The sequence below is a fragment of the Ailuropoda melanoleuca genome, chromosome 18, assembly GCF_002007445.2.
Source record: "Ailuropoda melanoleuca isolate Jingjing chromosome 18, ASM200744v2, whole genome shotgun sequence".
Classification (NCBI taxonomy): Eukaryota; Metazoa; Chordata; class Mammalia; order Carnivora; family Ursidae; genus Ailuropoda; species Ailuropoda melanoleuca.
The window spans coordinates 14,442,819-14,466,300 of NC_048235.1; the positions used below are offsets into that span (position 1 = coordinate 14,442,819).

Consider the following 23,482-nt stretch of genomic DNA (forward strand, 5'->3'; position numbering starts at 1 on the left):
ATTTCTTAATCTCTCACATGACTGAGTTCACCAGTAATAATTCTTGACGCACAATACACTTCTAACATTTAATCTTTTATGAAGCCAGTGTATTCCTGGAACGCTCATATAATAGAAAATGCTCATATAAGAGAGACTCTTTTTAGATAGTTCCCTTATTTTATTGACATAATGCTTTCTCAGTCCTTGGGAGAAATTATTACATATTTTATATATATAAATATAGACTAGTATCTGCAATATATAATAAATATATATCTATATATTGAATACATTATTTTAAATATAATAAACAATAAATATATAATAAATATATACTTATATACAATAATTTTAGTAATAAAGTTTTGTCATGCTTCTGATTTCCCTACAGAAAAAGTCAGCTGTAACACTGAATAAATTGATATATCATATCTACCATCTGTTCTCAGTGGGTGCATCAGCTCTTCCACACCTGTCCTGGGATTATCTTGGGAATGATACCAATAGGAAGGAAAGAATCAGAATGTTCAAGTAATGTTGCTAGAAGAGAAGGAGGTGCTGTTTAGCAAAACTGAACTTACAGATAATCAGATCTAGTTCACAGGCTTATTCTGTGCAGCTATTAAGGCGTAAGCCAGAAGTAAGTAGTTCTTATTTGCAGGCTTCTGATGGGGTGTCAGGGATGGGCAAAATGCTGGTGTGTTAACTATGTAACTGAGAGGGAGGTAAAGTGCACTCTTGTCTGCTCACATTCTTGCCTGCAAAATAAGACACAGTCTCCGCCACCCCCAAGCCCCCACCCCCCGCCACAGGGCACCTGTTGCCTGGGCTCATACTGCTGAATAAAGCATCTCACAGAGGGCCAGGCCCAGAGTGAAGGCCTAGCTTAGAGTGCAGTAGTGTTCAGGGCCACCCACTATTGCTCAGGGGCTGAGTCTTACCCTGGATCACTTCTGTGCTCGTAGACCCCATTCACCTTATGGGATCCATTGCCAATTACAGTTCAAAAAGTTAGCATCTCATAGTTTACTTTTCAAGATTTCCTTCGGCCTAGCATCAACATGGCCATATATAAACACAAACAAAAAAGAACTAGCCAGTTATTTTTATGACTCTTCATCATGCTCTTCAAAATGTTTGGGATAGAATAAGCTATATAGTAATGTAGAAACAAACTTGAACACTTGGCTCTTCGTTTAAAATTTCTCTAGAGGGGCGCCTGGGTGGCACAGCGGTTAAGCGTCTGCCTTTGGCTCAGGGCGTGATCCCGGCATTATGGGATCGAGCCCCCACATCAGGCTCCTCTGCTATGAGCCTGCTTCCTCCTCTCCCACTCCCCCTGCTTGTGTTCCCCCTCTCGCTGGCTGTCTCTATCTCTGTCGAATAAATAAATAAAATCTTTTAAAAAATTTTTTAAAAAATAAAATAAAATAAAATTTCTCTAGAATATCCTTGGCATCTCTGTAGAGCAAAAAGCAGTGTGATGAATGCCAAATCGTGCTTCACACACACCCACTACATTTCCCATTACACTCTTCGGGGCTATCTTTTTAGAGAAAAAGAATTTTGTCTTATTTGTATAAGTTTTCTTAAGGTAAATGATGCTTGATTTTAAAACTTTCTATTTTAACATATAGGTACCAAAAGACAGCTTTTCCAACTTGTTTCCCCTATTTAAACGTTCTGAGGAAATCCGTGGCATTAAATGTTCCTTCTCTTATAAGCTCCTGTGCTCCTTGGTCAACCAGGTGACAAGCTGGTAAATACAAGTATTTATAAGCAAATACAGAGCGTTACAAGGGAACACAGCATGTCCATGAGCCAAGATGGACAACTACAAACTAAGAAATGTTAGGCCAATTAATGACTTGTTTCCTGACTGCTATAACCAGAGAGTTTTAAATCCCCTGCTAGAAACTCTTTTGGAAAAGAAATGTGAGGTGGGCATCAAAAAGGCTAGGGTATTTCAGGCTGTAGTAAGAGACGTCCAAGGAGTGAGGGGATGGAGTTCATGTAATAAAGTGTGGTTGTTGAGTGAGAACGTAGATGTACTCACTTGCATATGGACTCACAGTTCAGGGGATGTAGGAAAAAAATACATTTCCTTCTCCTAGTAGCACACTGTATGGGCTGGGTGGAAGAGAAGGTGCCCTGTGTACTGAGGAAGTCTTTGAGCTAGCAAAATTCCAGTGTTTGAAGAAACATGCTTCCCTTTTTACACACTCCTGAGACTGGTATAAAGATCTGCTTGTTTGAAGGGTTGAAAAACTTCTTCGTTAAGAACCACAATCTGGCTTCAGGAAGGGGAAATCACAACTTACAGGCTATCCCAGACCGTGGTCTTTATTATTTGAGAGCCTGACGCTGTGAACTTATACCACGCAGCATGCAGGTTTATGGACTAGAGACTTTGTGGTTTGTTAAAAATATTTTTGCAAGTGATTTGAAATGTTATTTTTTTATATTTTAGCAAAATGGGCTACTGTAACTTAAGTAAAACAAGTTAGTATCCTCGCATGGAGAACCATAACCTCGCAAGCTTTTGGAAAGCTTGGGGAGTGGTGTTCTCCTCTAGAGGAAAATGTTCTTCAGTTATTTTTATTATTGTTATTAGCATCATCTCATATTTTCTGGAGGGTTACGGAGATGTGGTTGCTGACCTTCCTAATAACTAGCAATCCAATTACATGTCTGTAATTTTGTTCCTCAAAAACTTCCTCCTTCAGTTGTGGGGGTAAAAATAGTCGCCTTTTGTTTTCTGTTTTACTAGGTCATCATGACTGGATTGTACAGTATGCACATATTTACTCATTGAACTTACACGTTTTTGTTACAATTCTGACAAGCGCAAACGTAGGAAACCTGCCGTTCTAGCTTTCTGTCTTCTGGCTTCTAACATGTTGCTTGTCCTATTTTATGTATTCTGAATTCTCACTGCATTTATTATATGCCCTAAAGTGTTAGCGCTGGGCTGGCAATGGCTCCCAGAGATAGCGCCAAGCGCGCATTTCCAGAACCTGTGACTGTTACCTTATTTGGAAAAAGGGTCTTTGCAGATGTGATTATCCAGGATTATTTGGGTGGGCCTAAATGCAATCACGCGTATCCTTATAAGAGAGAGGCTGAGGGAGATGTGACACGGACACGCAGAAGACAGACGCAGAGACTGGAGCGAGGCAAGCACAGGCTACGAGGCGCTCAGAGCCCCGCGAAGGGGCGGCGGGCGGGAGCAGATGCTCCGTGAGGGCCTCCAGGGGCACCCTGGCCCTGCTGGCACCTTGTTTTTGGACTTCTGGCCTCCCAGACTGAGACTGAAGCAATTTCTGTCACTCTAAGGCACCCAGTTTGTGGCATTTTGTTACACCAGCCACATCAAACTGATAATGTTCACTTCTGGAGTCTGTTTTGCTGCCTTTCCCTGACTCCTAAAAATTGCTCACACAATGTTCTGGCATTCTGTTTCCTGCATACCGAAATCCTGCCAATGCTTCAGGGCTTACCTTCACACAGTGTGGCCTGACAGCCCCCTATCTCCAATCCAGCCCTCCTGAGCAGGGGTGGGGAGGGTGGGGGGGAAGGGGTCACTCCGCTCCACCACCTAACACTTAACACTGAGAAAGTCACTAACCCCTGGAGTCTTCGCTTGCTCCTCTGAAAACCTTCTCGTGATTGTTTGTAGATTGCGTGAGATAAATTCAAACGATTCAGTGCAGTCCAGATGAGGTGCTGGACCGACCCACGCCCCTTCCGAACTGTCAGCACATGGCTTAGATTTCTCGCACGACGCGTGTCTCAGTGTGCCACACACAGTCATTATGCCTCCTGAGAAGCCCGCAGCTGAGTGAGCTTCAACGACCCTCTTCCTCACCCAGTGCCCTGGCCCTCTGTTTTCCCTTTTCTGTTGGGTCTTAGAGGAAGAAGTCGTTCTCTTTTGTTCCAACCTTAGACTTGCCAGCTAGGCTTTTAATCTTCATCAGCTCCACCTGCCCTGGGACCTTGCTCAAGCCATTTTCCCCCTTTTGGAAACCATTCGAAATCTGTCCCTTTCTGTGTGTGCCTATTATGAAAAATATAATAAGGTCCATCAATGTAACATAGAGAAAATGCCACTGTCCCCTGCTCTCTGCCACCTGACTTCACTTTTTCCCCCAAAGATCACTCCCAATGTCTCATCACTGACTCATTCTAAATCATGTCACATCAGCTTTTTCATGTTTACCATCTGCTGGTCTTTTAAATTCACTAGTGACTTCATCGTTACAAAGTCCAGTTCCTGCTTTGCGGGCATCCTCTTGTTTAATCTGTCCCTAGCACTGACCTCTACTGCGGGCTGCTTACTGGACATCGCCGCCGGTCTCCTAGATCCAAACGTTTACAACCAATGTCATTAACATGAACCCCAGTGTATCCCTCTCTCAGTCTCTAACCTGGGTGCTAAAATTTCCTCTTTCATTTTCTCTCTTCCTTCCATTGTACCCTATCCATCACTCCAGCCCCTCCTCTTCTCTCTGCCATTTTATTTCCTTAACATCTATGTAATGTACTGATTATTATTGCCACTCCATCGAACTTAATGAGGTTCTCATTACTTGCTTGTCACCTGGGCTATTCCAATTACCCCTAACCTACCTCCCGCCTGCCTTCATTTTACCCATTCCCACACAACTCTCACAGATTAATTTAATGATGTGTTTATTAATATGTCATTCCTTTGTAAAAAATCCTCTAATGGCTATCCATTTTCTATCGAATTAAGTATATTTAATTCAATTTACTTCAGCTGACATCAAAAGGCCCTTTGTGATACATAATCATTCCCATGGCCCACGTTGATGGAGCTTTACTATGTTCCATGCACTGTGAAGCACTACACGTATGTATGTTATCTCCTTTGGTCTTCACAATAACTCCACGTGGCAGGGGCCATTACTGTTTGTGAGTTATAAGTGAGGATCCTGAGGCTTAGCTGGAGTTAAAACCAGGTTTCTTGATCTCCAGAGCTTCAGGATAGAGCCCGTGAGAAAGCCTGTTCCTTAAGCCCTCCTCCACCTACCCTCCCTTCCTGAGTCGCCCCAAAGACTCACTGTTTCCCGCCTTCCTGTCGGGATCGTGTTCCTCCTCAATTTTCTCGTGTCTGCCTATTCATCTCTTCCAAATCCTTTGAAGCCTGTCTCAAGTGCTCGCTCTCTTATTTTCCCCTGATGGATGCAATTCCCAAATCTTTCAAGTCGCCCCCCCTCCACTCTGCCCCATGTCCCAGTGCCTCACGTGGACCCTCTCTAAACAGCACAGCATGCATGTGTCTCATCCTCCTGTTGGCTTGTTGCTCACTGAGTGTGAGAGTGCTTCCTTCTCATCTTGGTATCTTCTTCAATATTTAACACACTTGCCTGAACACATAGTGACTTGATATGTGTTGAATTTCAAAGCCTAGATTTTCAGCCTTGCTAGAAGAAAGGCTCCTTAAAGGTAGGAACAGAACTAAGCAATTCGTATACATTTTATTGTATTGGACACAGTGCATCAAACTCAGTTGACACTCAAATATTGAATGAATGAATGAATAGAATGAAAGAAACAAAGATCACATAAACTCTCTGTGTTTGTTTGACTGTAAAATAAAGGGTTTGAAATAGATTGTCTCTACAGTTCCTACCAGATCTAAAATGTTATGAGTTTAACATTCTGCATATTCAAGTATTTCTCTTTTGCACCAGTAAACAAAACAAAGTGAAATTCATATCTCCCAAAATTTAATCTGAGAAACCATTATAACTATTTTTATATTTTATGTTAAATTTAAGGCCACGTTAGTTTCTTTACTCTTATGTATACTAGAAATCCTTAAGCATCAAAGTAAACTGGAACACTCCAATTGCTTTAGGAAATTAACCTGAGCATACAGAAGAATAAAATTTTAAAAGAAAATATCCAGCTATGAAAGAACTTTGAAGTTGTTAATGTTTTAGAATTATGTCCTACGTTCTGAAGGAGCAAAGATTATACACAATCTGAAGTATCCACTTGGGCAGCTCTACAGCAGTTCCTTTTTGCAAACACCAGGAACTTTATGTTAATTATTCCTCAGAGCAGTGTTAGAATTCCACATTATTTGTTTTAAGAAGGACTTCACATAGCCACATCCATAGGAGCGTTCTACACAATTACCAAAAGGTGGAAGCAACCCAAATGGCCATGAGTAGGTAAACAAATGTGGTCATATGATAGAAGATTCTTTAGCTTGGAAAAGGAAGGAAAGGAAGGAAGGAAGGAAATCCAGACACATGCCACAACATGGATGAACTTTGAAGACATTACGCTGAGTGAAATAAGTCAGTCACAAAGGCACAAGTGTTGTAAAATTCCACTTAAATGAGGTACCTAGAGTAGTCAAATTAATAGATGGTGGAATGATGGTTGCCAGGGTGTTGAGGGGAGGGAAGAATAAGGAATTGGTATTTTTTGGATATAAAGTTTCCATTTTGGAAGATGAAAAAGATCTGAAGATGGAGGGTGGTGATAGTTGCTCAGCAGTGTGAATGTACTTAATTCCACAGAATTGTATACTTAAAAATGGCTAAAATGGTAAATTTTATGTTATTTAAAGTTTACCATGAAAAAAAGAAGAAATAGATATATATACATATTTACGTGTGTGTATATATATATACACACACACATAACTATATATATATGTATATATATATATATATATATATATATATATATAAAAGGACAATTGTTGTATCAAAAAACAAGAATGAGAACAATATATATGAATTCTTCTCTAGTTCAATACTCTGGCCAGTTATTGCCCGGATCTGATGAAGTGGCTGGTGTTGAATTTGCTAAGCTGCTGGTTGTGGAGGAGCAGGAATAAAGGGACAATCACACATGTATTAGGGGAAGGGACTGTGATTTCCATTTGTGCCATAAGAGAGAAGAATGGAGGGATAAGCCCTGTTATACTTGGGAAATGGGCTTTCTTGTGCTCTCCTACACTATTATGGACTGAATTGTGTCCCCCTCAAACTCAAGCCCTAACCCCTGAGGTGATGGTATTTGGAGATGGGGTCTTTGAGAGGTGAGTAGGGCTAAATTAAGTTGCGAGAGTAGGACCTTTGTGATGGAGTTCACTTACAAGTGAATATAAGAGGAAGGAGCGAGTTCTCTGCCCCCCCTCCCCCATCCCCACATGCACATACCAGGAAACTCTTCCCAAGTGAGGGAAGAGCCAGAAAGTAGCCTGGAAGAGATCTCTCCCTAGGAACCAAATTGGCCAGAACCTTGATCTTGGACTACTAGCCTACAGAATTGTGAGACATAAATTTCCAATTTTTAAGCCATGCAGTCTGTTATTTTATTATGGTATCCTGAGCAGACTAATAACATATACTGAAGAGACAAGTGTTGGAACAGGGCTTGATATAGGGTCCTGACATGCTCACTCTTGAGTCTGGTTGGAGCAGGATAGACAGGTTGAAATACACCAGGAGGAGCACCCACTATCACATTAAGGATGAGCCCCCAGGGACTGATTGCTGGGGCTTGGCTACACCCACAGAAAGGGCTTGAGTTAATAAAACCCCATCATCCTTCATGACACTGAGGGATCGGGGCACTCTCAGCGCCTCACTGATGGATATCAGGAAGATCTGTGATGGGTAGAATCATAGAAATATGCATGTTTTAAGAGTAAAAATAGTGTGGGAACATATTAAAGGAAAAAAATATGAAAAAGAACGAGCAAAAGGTTCAAATGCAGAAGAAAATTTTGGCAGGAGGTGTTGGGGAAAAGTGGGAGTAAAACCTGTCAAATGCTTTGTGGCCCCCAGTGTATTCACATAACATTAAAATTAGATTTTGACTAATTTTCCAACATATTATTTGGCTTCAGAAGTAAGAAATATAAAGAGATAGTCATTTCTGCTGTTGGAAGTTTTCAAAAATAAAAATAGATTTGAAAATGTCGGTGTATATTCCCCAGCTCTGTTTAAGATCGGTCTTAACCTAGAGTATTTCAGTCCATACCAATGAAATCATATGTTACACTGAAGACTTGACCAAGGGTATCACAAGCACACAGATGTCTTATCCACAGAGCTCCAATTTCCCCCTTATATTGTTTGCCTGTCAGAATCAATATCTCTCTGGGGTCTGCTTTTGGGGCCCAGCCAATCAGCTCCATTGTGCTGACACAGCCCAGTTTATGCCAAACTGAGCTGCTGCCTCCATCCCCATTAAGGCAACAAAGCACACAATCGTCCCAGACATTGCACCCCACTGCTATAGCAAACATTACTGTGACTTGAAAATCACAGACTGTCAGAGAATGGACGGGGCCTGGAGACAGCCTCATCCCAGCGCAGCATTTTCCTGGAGAGGAGACAGAAGGGGAGCAATCATCAGTGAGCTAGTGACAGAGCCTGGACCCAGCCTCGCCTTCTGATCCCCAGGCTGGTTCTATTTATACACTACCTAGGAGTGCCACAACATCACTTTTAAAATCCCCGTTCATCTAATCACATTGCTTTACACACTTGGCTTAATTTTAGACTCGATAAAGTGTCACTTACTAGTTACATGCTTCCAAGAACCCAAGACAGGGGAAAGAAAAAGTATGGATTCAGGCAATAGGCTCATGGAAGGCAAAATTCACACCCTTAACCAAGCTTTGATGGGTGATGACCAAAAAAAAAAAAAATGTCACTGAAGCAAAGGCCACCAACTATACCAAGGTCAAGGCACAGGGACATTTTGGCAGCGCAGCATCTTTTTTTTTTTTTTTTTGTAAAGATTTTATGTATTCATTTGACAGAGATAGAGACAGCCAACAAGAGAGGAAACACAAGCAGGGGGAGTGGGAGAGGAAGAAGCAGGCTCATAGCAGAGGAGCCTGATGTGGGGCTCGATCCCATAACGCCGGGATCACGCCCTGAGCCAAAGGCAGACGCTCAACCGCTCAATTGCTGTGCCACCCAGGCGCCCCAGCGCAGCATCTTCTGAACTCAACGCCAACGTTTGAGCCATTCCCTACTGTAGGAACACCTACTCTGTTAAACCATTCCGATCAAGAATCCAAAAAGTCCAGGTACACATTGTTCCTGGCCCCATAACCTAGTTCAGCCTCTGCTCCAGCTGCCAACTTTCAGTAGGGAACAAAGAACCCAGAGAGGTGAAGTCTGTGGAGGGGGGTGCAGAGGTGGCGGAGCACCCAGTCTCTGGGCTACAGTGGCCATGGGGACGGGGGTAGCATCTGGTGTTCCCTGGTAATAGCACCATGTTCGTCAGGACCCCGAGTAATCTGGTTCCAGTGGCTGGCTGCCTTTTTGCTCAGTGTTCAGGTCATAGTGTCTGTGGCCTTAGCTAGTACTTTGACTCTGATTGGTCCACACAAGGCAGCTGAGAATGAAGGACAGGGTTCTTCTCTGAGGAATTGGCCATAACAACAAGAAACTTGAACAATAGCGACGTCAGCACACTGTAGCATCGATCTTTTTTTTCAGAGACATAAAACGTAGGCAATTTGTAGGTGCTCTTTTCCTTTCAGAAATATTATTCGTGAAAAAATTTGATTACAAATTTGTGGCACAAATTTTTTTACTTGTATTAAAATCAACCAGAGAAAATAGCCAATAAGGACTGATTAAAAGAATATCCTAGACTGATGAGGTTTGAAATCCCAATGAATGAGTATGGCCATAATAATTCAACTCTATAGAAGGATCAGATGATCACTGGCCAGAAAATAGCTTTGGATTAGTTCAAATGATCTCGTTTTATGAAGTTGGGTTAAATAAATACTCCTGTGGGTTCCATGGTGATTTTATTATGGCATTTGCTATGGGAAGCAGGTGGATAAGATAGATTCCAATGGGTTTATGCATAAGGAAAGGCTCTTAAAGAAAATGAGTAATTTTATGAATTGTTGGGTTCTGATTTCGATACAAACTCAGAGAAAAGATTTAGACATGTTTGCTATATTAGTTTATTTAGCAAATGTCAAGAATAAACAGGCTGTTGGATCAGAGAGTAGTAGTAGTTAATGATGATTGCATTAACGCCCTCCCACAGAGCAAGGGTTCTATCTTGCAGTAGCTTTCACAGCAAGAACAGGCTGTACTGGGAGCTGACCTCAGTGGGGCTGGGAATGCAGATCAGGAAAAAGGAAATGCCAATGGTGGTGTGTTTTCATTTAATCATGGACACTAACATCAAAAGTTGATTTTGAAAGCAAAGGGAAAGTTCTGACGATGTTGGAAGAGCAGAGCTGTACACTTTCTCAAACAATTACAAGAATGAGGAGAACTCTAAAAACAGAAGAATAACAGAGAATTAGAAATATTTGAGAGATTATTTATACTGAGCGTAACTAGGGCCCTAACATGCTGATAAGCTAAAACTTCAAAGAGTGGAATTTTCCTGAGCTAGCTTCTTTCAGAAATACAAGTAAAATTTAATTTGGAGGACAGTATTTTATGCTGGAGGTACTGAGACTCCACATGGTGGAATAATTTTCTTTAAACTGCTAATAAGTAGGTTTTGATACACGGGAATGACTTGGAATGACTTGGAATGACTTATTTCAATTTACTGCCCTTTTCCTAAACACAGAGCTACTGGGCAATGTAATGAAATGATTGATAAGGGGTGTTCTGTGACCTCCGCTGGGTGTTCTTTGTACCCTTTCCTTCAGCACGTGTCTCTGCAGTGTGTGCCCACTAGCAAAGTTCCGGATCTTCTGCAAATGCTGCAGTCATAGGGTTCTTATTTGAAGGATAATTTCACTAGGAAGTAATGTCAACATGTTGATGAATTTCATTCAGTGGTTACCGGCTACTCCACTGATACTTGTCCTCTATTATAAACACTGTTTACACATGGGGGAAAAAAGTTACCACATGTCAGTTGTTAGTATTACTGAACCACTGGAAAAGCTGTAGTCATCTGTATTAACCATACATATTGAAAGTTGGACAGGATATGCTCCGTGACCTACTACACATAGCCACGAGTAAATAAAGTCACAAAATATCTATGGATACGAGTTCAAGCTAAGATATGAGAAAATTAAAAAAGCTAATGTGTTTGGCAGTTCCAAAGCAGAAGTTAACATTCTACATAAATATGGTGACTAAAATAGTATGACTTTTTGATATATAAATAAGCCATATGTCTTTAATGAATATTTTCTTATTAAATCCTATTCCTGAATGAAGATAGAACAAAGATAATAGGGCAAGATTTTGATACTATTGGGGAGCCTGGGTGGCTCAGTCGTTAAGCGTCTGCCTTCAGCTCAGGGCGTGATCCCGGAGTCCTGGGATTGAGCCCTGCATCGGGGACTCCTCCACTGGGAGCCTGCTTCTTCCTCTCCCACTCCCCCTGCTTGTGTTCCCTCCCTCCGTTGGCTGTCTCTCTCTCTGTCAAATACATAAATAAAAATGTTTGGGAAAAAAAAAGAATTTGATACTATCTACTTGTGTGATATCTGCAAAACTCATTCATATCCTAAGGCATTGAAAGTTTTAAGATTTATATTCTAAATCGATAATTCTAGCAACTGAACAGTGGGAAATGAAAAGGGAATAACATAAGAAGGAGATTAGAAAGGAAAATAATTCAAAAATCTGTGTCAAAGATAACAGAGGCCTGAACCTATTACTATATCTATAAGGAAGGAGAAGGGGGAGTTTTTGTTTGTTTGTTAGTTTTGTTTTAATTTAGGAGTTAAATCTATCAAATTCAATGATTTACTGCATGATGGGGGAGTGGGAGAGAAAAATAAGAACATTAAGAGTAATTCCTGAGCATTTCAGGCACAGTATTGCTTCGGGTTAGTCAGTAAATGGGTGACAAAATAAATACACAACAAAGTCTACAAAAACAAAAAATTTAACTTGTGACAGCATTGCTCTGCATTTAGTCCTATTGCCTAGTCTTTATCTCTGGGGGAAAAAAGTCAAAGATGCAGTAGGAATAAAATGAAGCGTAATGTTAAAAAGGTATCAGTTTAGGGGCGCCTGGGTAGCGCAGTCGTTAGGCATCTGCCTTTGGCTCAGGGCTGATCCCGGCATTCTGGGATCGAGTCCCACATCGGGCTCCTCCGCTGGGAGCCTGCTTCTTCCTCTCCCACTCCCCTGCTGTGTTCCCTCTCTCGCTGGCTGTCTCTCTCTGTCAAATAAATTAAAAAAAAAAAATCTTAAAAGGTATCAGTTTAGTGTGGGCTGATAACCAAAATCTTCAGGAAAAGCAAAGAGAATATTATTTGGATATGCCGTGAGCTTCTCTATAAAGACCAAAGCATTATGTGATTTAATAAAGGTGCTTTGAGCCTAAGTCTAAATAACAGTCATGCTAGTATACGCCACACAGGGTTGTGCTTGATGTGATCAAATGGTAATAACCCAAGCCACTCTTGCCTGGGGGATGTTTAATAGAGCTACACAAGAAGTATAATGCTTTGGTTCAATGAGGGATTCTTTTAGCTCCCTTTTCAAGTGGGGAAATGCTTTTACACCTAAAGGGAGCCTAACATCTTTCCCATCATCATGGTGCACAGAGAGGATGCTAATCTCTACGGCAGCCTGCTCCAAAACACAGGAGACAGGCACCAATGTGGTTGCTGACACAGAGGACTTGCATTAGAAAAAGATGATGTGGTGTTGCACAACCAACCCCACGATTCATAAGCAAAGGCCCAGTGGTAGGAAGTGGCTCTTCTGGTGTAGATAAGATCATCTGGGATACACCGAAGATGATCCAAGCTGGACCAGGGCAGACACTATTCCTTAGTCACCTGGGTAAGGGTTATTAGTGGTTCTCAGGTAAGAATAATTGGTTGCTGTTTTCAGGACCCACATCATCTTCTGTACCATTCACTGTATTTTAAGCCTGTGCAGTGATTGGGGTATATTTCTCATTTCAGGATGTGGATTTAGTCATTCTTGACTGTCCTTTTTGTGAGGCACTGAGTTTAAAAGCTACCTAGCAATCAGCCAACCAAACGACCAACCATCGAATACCCCTGAGAATCCCCAGAGCTAAGAATGTCTAATAGTCAAGAGTTTGACATTTAGAGTTGGAAAAAATGAGGTAGAAAGAATTAACAAATTCTTTCTGAAATAAGCAGATGTGTGTGTGGATGTGATGAGCTAAATGTTATATTAGAGTCTACAAGTACTGCACCCGAAAGGTTCGACTGGTATTTACAACCTAGGAATTTACTCAGTCGTTCCATAAGCATTCATCAAATGCTTCCTATGCTGGACAATATGGAAGACTTATGAAAAAGGGATAAAGCGGAAAGTATGGGAACTAGTTAAGTGACTACCACAGTGTAAAGGAAAACAGATGAGGTCATTCTAAGGGAGAAGCAGAGGCTTTAGAAGGGAGGAAACAGAAGCAAGAGAAATTTAGACACAGTCAATAAATAGTTCCTAAGTAAAACAACAACAACCAAAAAAAATTGTACATAGAAAAAAATTAATTAGTATAAACAAGAGTAAAAGATTAAATTGAATCGATCCTAACTTGGGACAGATAATAGACCCGCCCATTACATAGTCAGATCCCAACAGATAACCACACAGCCTGTACATCAACAGCAGGGATTTCTTTAACCAAGTGCAAATGTCAGTCTTCTCACCAAGTAGAATTCAACCTGGACGTAGGTGGAAGTCAAAGGAGTCAGCTCTGTGCATCTGACCGGAAAACCATTCTGGTCATAATATGATTAAGAGTGCTAGGCTATTGAGATGATTACCTGCAAAATGACAGAAGCCTCATTTTCCAATAATTCTGTAAGAATTGAGGGCAAAACTGAGAGCAGATGAAGATAGAGCATAGGTAGGAATAAAATGTAGTACCCTGTGTAGGAATAGAATACAGGGGAATCAAACGCAGTGAGGAGGTGATACCAGAATAGGTGTGTATGAGATACTCAATGCTTTTGAGCTGGAAGACAGAAATGTCCTGCGGTTTGCAGCCATACTCTGTATATGTGTGAGTGTGTGTGTGGGCAAGAGAGAAAGAGAAAGAGAGAGAGGAGAAATATTGCAACAGTTCAGACCACAGATCTGAGCCAGCAAGAACTAAATTTAACCCAGAGCCTGAGGATGGGCCAATGAAAGCAGTGCATTGACCAAGTGTCTAAGACGCCGTTTATGGACATTTGTCTTTTTCTGGGTCAAGTCTGACCTCATTTGGTGCAAATCCAATATTTGCAATCTCAACTGACTGAAATAAGATAGATAAATTAGGTTTCATTTCTTTTGTTTCTTAAAGAATTAGTTCTGGAATCCCCTTAGTCAGTCTGAAAGGATGATGCCATTTATAAAATTTAATTCATCTCCATCATTTTAGAATATGTATATTGTGAAAAATCTGTTTCCCAAACTAGATTTTCCCCTTGGCTTACCCAAAATTTTGAAGAGAAAAATTTACAATAAAATAACTTAGAGCAGAAATGTTTTTAAAATGTCAAGGGGCTAGTTTGGGGTTAATACAAATTCATACTAATCACTCAAAGCTTCGTGTCTGCAGAGTTTTTAACAATTAGGGTTTCTAACAATGATTATAGATCTTTGGTTAGCATGCAAAGATATCAACTTTGCTAAATTATTTTTATTAAGGCATATATTGAAATGATTATTAGGGTTTCAAACAATGAGATACCAGCTCCTGGCATGGAAAGATACATGTATTTTTACTGGACAGTTCTTAAAAGGCAAGCAATGAAACGAACAAGGTCACAAGGTTAAAGTTTAATTGCCCAGAATATTTACATAACCAAATTATTGGAAACCTGAATTTTGTGGCTAAAAAAAGCTTTTACTGTATGCTTCCTGCTTATTTTAACTTTTAACTCCTCAGTTTTACAAAGTGTGAAGTATCAGCCGCTTAGTAAAACTAGATGTAGCTTCAGAAAGATCTTTCATAAAGAGGCTATTATGTAGATTACCAATCAGAATTAGTGTACGAGGAATTCACCCTCTTCTTTTTAACTGACATCAGGAAACAGTATTCTTAAAGCATATTAGATGTGCTTCTATCCATTTTTCAAAATCCAGTTAAAAATATTTCCAATCACTGCTGAAATAAACACCACTTTGAAATAATATTGCGTTTTTAAGGTTCAGTTTCTGAGTGTTACTTTGAAAACCTGAAGACAAAAAGGCAAATTATCTTTAAAGCCTTTGCATATTTTCTATTGTGTTAGGGTGAACAAGAGTTAATTAAAATGTTAGAGGCTATAGGGTCTAAAATAGTTGTTAAAGACAATATAAAAAGACCATTTGGGGAAGAATAGGATAGAAAAGGAAGGAATTCTAACTTGGTCCCAAGTAAGTGGCCAGTGGAACAAGTGCACCAAGGTATTTGACATTTTATGCCAGAGCATTTTCAAGTAAAAACATCCTTATTGTAGAAGGAGGCAATTATTACATGAATCTTTTGACTGGTTATCTTCTTGGGAAGACTCACTTCAATGATTAGTCTCTGGAGAGGATAGTGGGAAAAACTTACATGGGGAATTCTAAGCTCTCTGTGAGTGAGGGAGAGGTTAGAGATAGAACTGGTATGTTTTATATACACAGGTATATGTGTATATATACGGTGTCATGCATATTCAATCCTGATTGCCTTCGATATCTTGCTAAAGCTGCTATAACATCTCTTAAGTTATCAATTCTCTATATTACTTCAATTCACTTCTGTTGAGAGCAAGTGGTTTAGCTGTTTGAGCTTTGCATGATATTCCCAATTGAGATATTAATTCTGTGGCAAAGTAATTAAAAGCTCCTTCTCTGACATCATAATTGCTGAGTTGGAATCTGGCTTTGCCATTAACTAGTTATACGCCATTAGAAAAGTTCCTTACCCTCCCTAAACCTCAGGCTCCTCACCTGCGAACTGAGAATGACAACGGCACTGTTTCCATGGGCTGTTGCTAGTCTTAGATCCATGGAAGGTTCTCAGTGTGGTGACTGACTGGTCTGTAATATGCATGCAATAAATATCAGCCACCGTTGTTATTATTATTAATTAAGAACTAAAAGGAATGTAACATCGCTTTATTTTCTGTAGTGATCTTTTTGGGGGTATAATATAAGAAATGATTTGCTATCTCTGGATCCTGAATTAAAAATCTGTAATCCTTAGAGAAAAAGCTTGGGCTCTTTAAGGTTACTGTGAAGTTCAGAGATGATAAATGTAAAGCGTGTCACATGGTGTCAGATCCTCAGTAAGTGGTAGGAGGTGATACTGTTCTTGTTAGCATCGTGATTTCATAAATTTACTTCTTGTCCATTTTGGCTTGATCCATAAATGATTGAGGTTGATAGGCAGAAGTCATTCATGCCTGTCTGGGGATAAAATTAATATTAGTAATATTATGCAGGCTAAGTTTGTGGTGAGTATACTTCTTTAAATTCTGTTTCCTCTCAAAAGGAGGTACCATTAAGTGCCGACTGGTCTAGACCTCTTCCCTCTCCTTCTGCCAATATGTTTTTAGAAAAGCATTAGTTAAATAACTTAAATAATTGAGTTTATATCTTCTTTTCAGCCTAAGGTTTTACATGTTGACATATAACTCATTGAACTAAAATAATGATGGAATGGCCTGCATGAGCAGTGGTAACTGCCTTGTAAAGATCTTTCTGAGAGCCTCTCAAATGGCACTATAACCTTGAAACTTACCAGTGGCTCTGATTATAAAGGAATCCTGTTCAAGGGAATTGTTCAACGGAAGGTATCAAAGTATTAAAATCAATAAGGCATGCAGAAAACTCTAGGGTAATTACCATGGTGTACTGTCAAGATCATACTCAATTTAGAAAATTACTGGCCCATATAATTTTGTCTTATTTGCCATCAAGAAATACTTCTAGAGCAAAAATAACCCATTCTTCTGGAAGTTGACTTCTTGGCAACAGTATGATGTATTTCTTAAAAGTCTAATAATCATCATGTAGGGGCATCTGGATGGCTCAGTTGGTTAAGTATCTGGCTGTTGATTTTGGGTCAGGTCATGATCTCAGGATCATGATCTCAGGGTGGTGAAATTGAGTACTGCGTTGAGCTCCATGCTGAGCAGGGAGTCTGCTTGAGATTCTCTCCCTCTCCATCTGCCCCTACCCCTTACCGCCTTCATGCTCTCTCTCTCTCCCTCAAATAAAAAATAAAAAAAAAGTCTTTAAAAACCATCATGCCATATTGCATGGTGCACTGGGTGTTATACACAAATAATGAATCATGGAACATTACATCAAAAACTAAGGATATACTATATGGTGACTAACATAATAAAAAATCATTATAAAAAAAAGTTCTTCCAAAAATAAAAAAAATTAAAAATTAAAAAAATGAAAACCATCATGGATATATGTTAAACAACTTTGAGATTGGAATTTTATTTACCTGAGAACTGTGGCCTCCTATTGTGACCTAATTCTCTAAATTTAGTTTATGAACATATAACCTTATAGGAACGTGACTTCTGAGCGAGAAAGACCTTCCTGAAATATCCACCATCCATACAATGTAAGGGCAACAGGACTGTGGTCTACACACAAGAAGGAATCCCACTGGATTGGGAGATGCTATTTTTGTGCTTTAGAAAAGGGGCAGGGAATGAGAGGAATGTGGGAATTCACTTAAGTAACCATGTCCCATCTCACTCCAGTGGCACTGGACAGACTCCAGAGCTGGAAGAAGGAAGAAGCTTCTTTGGTGACAATGGCCCCTTCAGCCTCAGGACTTTGGAGAGACACCGTCTCTCTAGGAGAAAGTAAAAAATCTCCCCTTGTGCAATGCTCTGCCTGTATGTAATACCTCAAAGGCAGGCAGGAATAAAGAATGTTCCTCTACATTGTTATTTCTCTAAAATTGCTGATGAGATAGATAACATTACAGGCAACCCAAAGACAGAAGCAACTTATAAACATCAGATATTATGTGAGGCAACCTCAAATCTGATTTTGATATTCTAGAGAAGACCTGGTGTACCTGGAAGAGGAGAAAGCACAAAGACAAGTAGTTTCCCAGGGATTGAGGCAAGGCTCAGGACTTCAGACAGAGATGTGACTAAATGAGAAGAGTAGCCACCCCCAAGGGGCAGAGTGGTAATGCCAGCCTGCCAGACCATCTAACAGTGGCTCTATGACCCCAGTAAAGCAGCTGTCTCCAAGCTATGGGGTGCAAACCGCTGAGGAACCAAATGGTAATTTGGTAGTTTCAAAATGGAGTCCATAAAACCATACCTCAATTAAGTGTGTTTATAGATGAGTTTATGTGTATGTGTACACACACACGTACATGCACAATGCACATATATGTACTATATATGCATGCACGTGTGTATATAAGACAATATTTTTAATCTATATAGAGCTACTTAAATATACTACTGACTTTAGTATTTTTTCTCATTCAAGAGATATGAAAAGTTATATTATTTTTATTACAGAGGTCTGCAAAATATTTTGTCTCTCAAAAATGACTTTTTTGTGAATATGTTGGACTCCAGAGCCTAACAGTGTTCCAGTCCTCAAGCATAACAGTTTTCCCTTTCTGAAATATAGTGATATACCCATTAAAATAGCTAACATTTGCATTTGGATTAGGTTTTAACTTGTTCTGTCTCTTTGTATGTGTATGTGTGTACTAAGTAATGACCCTATATTTCCATGTCAAAGACCACAGGTGCAAGACAAATAGTGTTGTCAGGGGCCTTCAAAAAAATATAAATGAGCTGTCATAAGAATAAACACACACTCTTCTGGGCCCAGCAGAGAGGGAATGACCCTCTGCCTCGTTTCCACCCTCTGTTTGAGCCCACAGTGGCGGTCCAGTATACTCTATCTAGGGCAGTGCTTACTCTGGGGCAAGTCACATTGCCCTCTCCACTCCCACTTTTACTCACGTAAAAACAGAGCAAAGTAACTATCAAAGTTATTCTAGGAATAAGCCTAGGAGAAGTGATTAAAAATGCTCAAATATCTCTAAGTAAGGAAGGTGTGTGGAGAGGGATGTGGACGTCTGTCCTCTGCCATTAAGACAACTGAGCTGTGGATTGCAGGCGTTATCTCCAAGCAAAGTTTACGGAGGAAGTGGGCACTAAAGGCCGGAAGGAGAGATTCAGCTTGGTTTCTGGCCAGTGATCACAGGCAGGATATGTAAGGTATGGGAGCTATATGGATGCTGGAAATTATTGCTGTTTGTTTTTGTAAGCATGGTTGCTCTTACACATCTCCAGATTTAGTATGCCACTTCATCCAAAAATGAAACAACTTTTGTTATCTATTTATCAAGTGTTTATTTGAACGAGCTCTTTACAGGCATTGGGAAGTTAATTATTGATATTCGAGAGTTTTTAAAAAAGATTTTATTTATTTATTTGAATGAGAGAGAGAGAGAGAGAATGCCCATGAGCTGGAGGAGGGGGGAGGTGGAGGGGGGAGAGAGAAGGACAAGCAGTCTCTGCGCGGAGCACAGACCCCATTGCAGGGCCTGATCCCAGGACCCTGAGATCCTGCCCTGAGCTGAAACCCAGAGTCCAACACACAATTGACTGAGCCACCCAGGAGCCCCAATTATTGGTATTTTTGAAGATACCTGAGTCCAAACCAGAATATTTAAAACTATTTTTAGCAGGACTGTATTTTGGCATAAAAGGAATATATATTGAAGTTACTTGTAAATTTGTTGTCCATAAAGCATGGCTTAAGAAGATACCTAATGTAGCCTCTATAAAGAAATAGCCACTGGGACGTCTCGGTGGTTCAGTGGGTTAAGTGTTTGCCTTCTGCTCCAGTCATGATCCTAGGGTCCTGGGATCGAGCCCCATGTCGGGCTCCCTGCTCAATGGGGAGTCTGCTTCTCCCTCTCCCTCTGCCCCTTCCCCCAACTTGTGCTCTCTCTCTAGTGCACACTCGTGCTCTCTCTCAAATAAATAAATAAAATCTTAAAAAAATAAATAACCATTAATGAAAAATGAATGCAACTTTCCCCTTCTTCATACAATTCTATACGTATCTTGGGCTATATGCATGGATCTAGTATATATGAATAAGATTCCGTTGTATCTATATTTATGTAAAACGGCTAAGGTCTTTCTCCTAGTACATGATTTTGCTCATTGCACCCTGAATTCCCACTTGAGAGAAATAATATTTATGGGGGATTGTTGTTTATGTTATTGTTTTTCTAGTAATTTCATTTTTTGCCTATTCTTATTTTTTGATAGTTGGTATTTTATTTAAAATTATATATTATCCGTCCATAGTAAGTGGTATTAAGCTACTTGGTTCTTTAGTGGAAAAATGCAGGGGATGTAGACAAAGACATGGTACAGATATAGATATAGGTATAGATACAGATACAGATATAGATACAGATACAGATATAGATATAGATACAGATATAGATACAGGTATAGGTATAGATACAGATATAGATACACATACAGATACAGATATAGATATAGGTATAGATATAGGTATAGACTGAAGCTACACTCTCTTCCCCTCCCTGTCTGCATGTCTTTAAATTGCACAGTTTAGTTTAACTCATTTCAGATCTTTTCCTTATATAAAGATACCTTTAGTTTTCAAAGTCGTAGGCCTATGCTTTCTCTTGGTGACACATAACCGCATACATACAGCTGCTTGCCTTTAAGGGGATTGAAACCATCTGAGAACTCTGTTCTCGACCTAGCTAATCATAAAATTTAATTAAATATTTAGGGAAATTGGAGAGCTAACCGTGGAGAGTTACCTTAAGAGGTCAGCAGGCAGGGAAATGTTTACTTCTTCACACATTTCCTTGCCCATTCTCCTGAAACAAATACATCCAAAGGGATATTGCTTTGCTTTTTGTTGTTTATGTTGTTGAGCTGCTAACCTGTAAACCTTAGAAAGGACTTGCTGGAAAGTGAGTCTGTCTGCCGAGGAAGCTGGAGAAGCCATCAAGAGGATGGTGTAGCAATCATTCTCAGGCTGTATTATCTTTCCCTCAGGAGGCAAGTGTTTAGACTTCTGAAATCCAGTGACCCCTTCATCAAATGGATGTTGGTAAATATTTCTAAAAACTAGTAGAAACTTTTAGTAAAGTGAGTTGAGCTCAGGAAAGTAAGGTACAGGAGCCCTACTTTGGGCACAATGACAGAATCTCATTTTATCAAGATGAAAGAAATGGTGGGCAACGAAACAGTGAGTCATGAGGCTCTGAAATATCCCTGAATCCATATACAAAAATAAATAAATATATGTATCGGTTCCCACTTCCCATTCCTCTACTGTTCTTCTCCCTCTATGTACATAAATGTAAGTCAATACATTAAAAGTCTTTCAAGCAACGCTTTATCATCTCATCACTATATAGCCAAAGAGTCTGAGGAACTTTTGAGGGCTTGTGGTGGGATGCTTTCATTTCACTGCCACTTGGCTTAATAAGTACAGCTTATAAACACTTTGACCATGGGGGCGCCTGGTGGCTCAGTTGGTTCCGTGTTTGCTTTCGTCTCAGGTCATGATTTCAGGGTCCTGGGATCGAGCCCCTCATTGGGCTCCCTGCTTAGTGGGGAATCTGCTTCTCCCTCTCCCTCTGCCCCTCCACCCTGCTTGTACACACACACACAAACACTCTCTCTCTCAAACGAATAAATAAAATCTTAAAAAAAAAAAAAAAAAGGTAATCATGAGCTCCAAAAATAGAGAAGCATGCAAAGAAATGTGAGCTCCCAGCCATACTTTGCCCACTTGGTTTTTCTGCTGCGTTTCTGTTTCTGTTAGCCAATGCTCAACGTTCATCGATTGAGCACCATGTCTGGCTGGGTATCTAACACTGTTCAAGATATAATGACAAGAAATTTTAAGACACACCTGATTTATGTTCAGCCCAAATTCCCACTGGACCAATTTGGCTCTATCACCACGCTCTTCCCCACCCCTGACCCTGTCTTCTGTGATATGAGCAGTACTACAGATCATAGCAGTGGAAGATGACTGGTACTGTAACTCATGTATTTATAAAGTACTGTGATACTAATTGAAGATAAGGGCCTGGCTACACCCTTCCCCATTTTCAGTGTGTTTCTTGTCGTTGGGATCTCTTACTGAGAAGGAATGGTAGAGAAGTTTACTGGATCCTTAGAATACTGTTTTACAAAATTTCTCACTTTATTTGATGATCTCCAGTCCCATTAATACTGCAAATTCTGGAGTCTTTTAAATTTCCCATTCCTCTACTCTTCTTTCTCCTTTATATTTTCCTTTCTATCCTTTCCCTTACATTCCAGAACACAGGTAGAACTTTTAAAATCATGGCTCCTGGTTTGAAACTTTCGTTGTATAGCCTGAATCCTGTGTGTCTGTGTGTGTGTGTGTGTGTGTGTGTGTGTGTGTGTGTGTGTGTAAAGATATAGATATCACAGTCAAAATTATATTATTAATGAAAAATAAAATATTCAACAACAGTTCTTTGACTTTAGTAAATCATAATTTAACACTGTCCAAATTCCCTTCCCTTTTTCCAGATGCATGGTTTCACTTAGACTCATTTTGGGGGCACCTGGGTGGCTCAGTGGTTAAGCATCTGCCTTCTGCCCAGGTTATGATCCCGGGGTCCTGGGAAAGAGCCTGGCATGGGGCTCCCTGCTCAGCAGGGAGCCTGCTTCTCCCTCTGCCTCTGTCCCTCCCCTGCCTCATGCTCTCTCTCTTGCTCACTCTCTCAAATAAATAAATAAAATCTTAAAAAAAAAGAAAAGAAAGACTCATTTCTTACATACAAGGTAGTATTTGATTTTTTTAAAAATGTTCCATGGAAAATACTAAAACTATTGCACATTAAATCATTTACTATTCAGAATTATTCCACAAAGAAGGCATTAATACTTTCCATTTTATCTGTTCAAAAATAAAGACTCCAGAGAGGCCAGTTAAGTAGCTTGTCCGAGTTTACAAGTGCTAAACAGCAAAGGATTCAAACTCAAGTTTATGACCTTTCTACTAAGCTTCATTTTCTCTCTGTCTCATGACATAAGCTTATCTCTTATCTCTGGTAAAAACTGCCCAAGATGCCCCACAGGTGTGATCATTTTCATTTTAAGTCTACAAGTTTTCTTCTTGGTAAATATACTTAACTGTATCTTAATGGCTCTAAGGTGCACATTTTAAAAACACTGTAACGTCTCTTAGATAAGGATGCATCTCATAGTCAAGGGCCGCTGACTTTCGCTGTTGGCCCAGGAGCACCAGTGACCCTTGTCATTGCCACACAGTAGTCAAGAGTTACATTCCCATGATGCAACAGGACCACTGTAACTCCCTGACGCCGGGGCCACACACAACAAAAGAGCCACTGGAGGAGAGAATAGGAGTCCTGGCACCGAGAACCTTTTAACATATTGTAAGATCAAGAAACCATTAGTCTCAAAATGTGCCGTAATAGGTATGGGCATCTTGGAAGAAAACCCCAGAGACAATTACAGAGCTCTAACGAG

The 23,482-nt window shown here is 40.1% G+C and overlaps 1 protein-coding gene across 1 annotated transcript in view; it reads right to left on the bottom strand.

Annotated features, from left to right (window-relative positions):
• Window positions 1-23,482, bottom strand: part of SORBS2 (sorbin and SH3 domain containing 2) — a 337,321-nt gene that overhangs the window by 272,516 nt on the left and 41,323 nt on the right. The gene's annotated exons all lie outside the window — the stretch shown is intronic.